Raw genomic sequence first — 3,500 nt, 5'->3', positions numbered from 1 at the left:
GGATGGATGGATGGATGGATGGATGGATGGATTATGGATGGATGGATGGATTATGGATGGATGGCAAATGGATGAATGGGTAGAGGGATGAGTAGGGTGGGTGGGTGGATGGATGAATGGGTGGAGGAATGAGTAGGATGGATGGATGGATGGATGAATACATAAATAGGTATTTATAAATAGACAAGTGGATGGGTGGCTAGTGAGTAGAAGGACAGGAAGGTGGACAGATGGATGGGTGGGTGGATAAGTGATTGTGTGAATAGGAGGTGGATGGATGGGTAAATGAGAGGGAGGGAGGGCGCGAAGGTGGGTGGGTAATAATATTATATTGCATTAGTTGCACTTCTGTTAGTCTTATATTAAAGCTGTGTGCTTACCTCCATTCTCCATTGGACTGCAGACGGGCACCTGGTCTTTGCATACAGAAGGCAGTGAATGTCCAATGAATAAGCCACATACTAACTGTCTTGGAGCGGGACATCAGAGGAGAGACTCTCTCCAAGGCCCAGGGAGAGGAACAGGCTTGGTCAATGTCCGTTAGAGGGTCACGGGCCAAGTTGGGGCTGGGCTTTGTTCCTGGTCTCTCAGGCACCATTCCTCTGCCTGCCGAGCAGTCCCTGAAAGTGAGCTGGAGGCTGGTCTCAGTGGCACCCCTGCCAGCTGCCACTGTACTCCTGTGGAGGGACTTATCAAGGCCCTTCCAGGGCTCAGAACTGAAGAGACTCTGAGCAGGAGAAAGGGCTGAGGGCCAGTTCTCAGGAAGAACTTCCAGGAGGAGAGAGAGTTTTGGCCTCTGAAGGCCAGGCTGTGTTTGGAGGGGCTGGGGGCAGGTGGGGCAGGAGGACATTGCAAAGGTCCACAGCATGGGAGAAAGGGCAGAGGTAGGAGCGCCCTGCGGGGAGCCAGGCAGAAGCTGAAGGCCTCTGGCCAAGGCAAGGCCTGACGGGAAGAGGGTGCAGCTCGATGGGGCTCTGAATGGCAGGTGGACTGGGGGAGTGTCCCAGAAGAAGAGTGGTTCTTTGGGGACAAGATGAAGGGAGGACTTGCTATTAAGGGGAAGCCATGGAGTCTTTGAGGGGCCTATACAATGGACACCAGCAGAGGGTGCCCCTACCTCCCCAGAAGGGCGCAGGGCACAGGGCAGGACCTGGAAGAGGGTGGGAGAGGAGAGGCTGATTAGGAGCCTCTCAGCAGAGCTTCACAACAAATGCCTTGTATCGGTGGTGGGAAACTCAATTACCCCTGCAGGCAGCCGGGGCTCGGGGGCGCAGTCCCTCCAGATAAAGCACAGCCTTCTGGTCCAGGGGTGAGGGCCAGAATAAGCCACACACTAACTGTCTTGGAGTGGGACATGACGGGAGAGACCCTCTCCAAGGCCCAGGGAGAGGAACAGGCTTGGTCAATGTCCCTTAGAGGGTCAGGGGCCAAGCTGGGACTGGGCTTGGTTCCTGGTCTCTCAGGCACCATTCCTCTAGACCTCTAAGGCAGCCCACAGTCCCAGGCCCCACTCCTGTCCCTGAGCATAGGGCGCCTGGCTTAGGAACCTCTATGGAAGACACTAGGCCCTGAAGGTGTGATGATGGCTTGTTTGTGAACCGAGCGGCCCCTGACTGTGAGGATCAGAGCTCAGAGGGAATCCTGATGGGGTGAGGGGAACATGCGTGTGCCTCCCACCCCCAAGCAGGGAGATGCCAGGGCAGGACTTCGCCAAACACTAGGCAGGTGCATGGATGGACGCCCTTGGGTCCTTCCAAACTGAGCAGGGAGACTTTTCTTGCTTCAGAACCTTTCAGTGTTCCCCTTCAGAGGGGCTGAGATGGGGGTGGCCTCAGGGAGGGAAGGGGTATGGGAGCTGAACTGGAGTTGAGTGAGAAGGCTGGGGAGACAGAGGCCTTAGCAGGGGGTTGAGAGGAGAGGAACTCAGTGAAGGACCTTCATTCTGGAAGGTGGGGGGGCGGGGAGCGGGTGCTAGGCCCAGGGGCATCTCTCCCAGTCTTTGCAGACACCACCGTGAAACCAAGGAACAGTGGCCTGTCCCCAGGGAGCTCCCAAGAGGAAGCTCTGGGAAGGAAAGGGGAAGATGCTACTTACCCCTTCCCCGCCAGGAATTCTGCTCCCCCCACCAAGTCCAGTGCCCTCCCACTTTGCCCCAGCACTTGCACCCTCAAGGCTGAGCACACCTGCAGAATGCACTCCGGCCCCCCACACACCTGGGGCCTCCAACCAGGACCTCGCAGGGCAGGTGACTGCCTGGGAAGGGTAGGGGGATGTGGGGGGACTGGTGGCACCAATGGCATCGCCGGCTGAAGCCTGCCCCTGACTGACGCAATTGCCTGACGGTCGCAGCTATAAATAGCCAAGGAGAGCTGGAAATAGAAGCCAGGGAAGGGCCAGAGGCCGGTGGAGGGAGGAGCTTGGACTTGAGCACCTGATGCCAGAGGAAAAAAACAAAACTCCATTCTAGGGCTCCCCTCCCCCATCCCGCCCTAGCCTAGAGGGGCGTTTGCACCCGGAAACGTTTGGGGAAGCAGGGTGAAGTCAAGAACCTGCCCGACAGTGGGCGGGGCCTCCCTGCTGCGAGGGTCGGGGCCGGTGGAGCCCGCCCTGGCCACAGCCCCCAGTCTTCTGCTCTGGGTCATCTGCAGGGCAGTGGCCCCTCCTAATGTCCGCCTGCCCCCTCCCCCAAGCAGAAAGAGATTCCGGTGCCTCTCAACCTCCCCACCCCACTCCCTCCGTCAAGCTCCCGGCCCAGGGGACCCCCGACAGCCCTGGAGCACAGGCCCGATTGGCGAGATCAGTGGATACTAAGCCTGCCCAGCGCCTGGCCGGTGGGGGCGGCGTCCTGGGGCAGGAGGGGGGCTTGTGGGGCAGTTTCTGTATCTTCCTCGCCCAACCCGACCCTCCGGCCAGCAGCGGGAATGGGGCTCAGAGACTTTGCCGCCCTGGGACAGGGCGCACTGCAGCCAGTGTGGAAGCCAGACCCAAACCCGGACGGCCCCGGTGCCTGGTTCTGCTGGTCACCTCTTGCCCACCTACCCAGCGGGTGCTCACAGGCTGGGGGCCCAAAAGAGGAACAGAAAACCACAGGACTGGGGGCGCTTTGAGGCTGAAGGGCGCAGGCCCTTGCCGGACACCCCTGAGCCCTCCACCCTGAGCCCCTAGCCGCGCCAGGGAGTGACTTCAGTCCGGATTCCCACGGTGGGGCCTCCCCTTCAGAGAGCGCATTAAGGCTGGCAAGGCGCGGCCCATAGGGTCCTTCGCCTGTGTAGACCCTAACAGGAAACTCCAGGAGGGGCAGGATTGAGGGCAGTAGGAAGGGGTTGGAGTGGGCGAAGGGAGATTTGGGTCCCCCCACCACTCCGGGCAACTGGTGGCGCCCCGCCCTCCCTGAGGACAAGGACCCCGCAGCCGCGAGGACGGTGGCTGCCGGCCAGAGTGGGGTGGGCGCGGTCCCATTAGCGCGGGCGGGGTCCGCCAGGTTGGGCGGCGAGGTCAGC

The sequence above is a fragment of the Colobus angolensis genome, unplaced genomic scaffold (assembly GCF_000951035.1).
Source record: "Colobus angolensis palliatus isolate OR3802 unplaced genomic scaffold, Cang.pa_1.0 Scaffold84, whole genome shotgun sequence".
Taxonomy (NCBI): domain Eukaryota; kingdom Metazoa; phylum Chordata; class Mammalia; order Primates; family Cercopithecidae; genus Colobus; species Colobus angolensis.
This window is presented reverse-complemented; position numbering follows the sequence as displayed.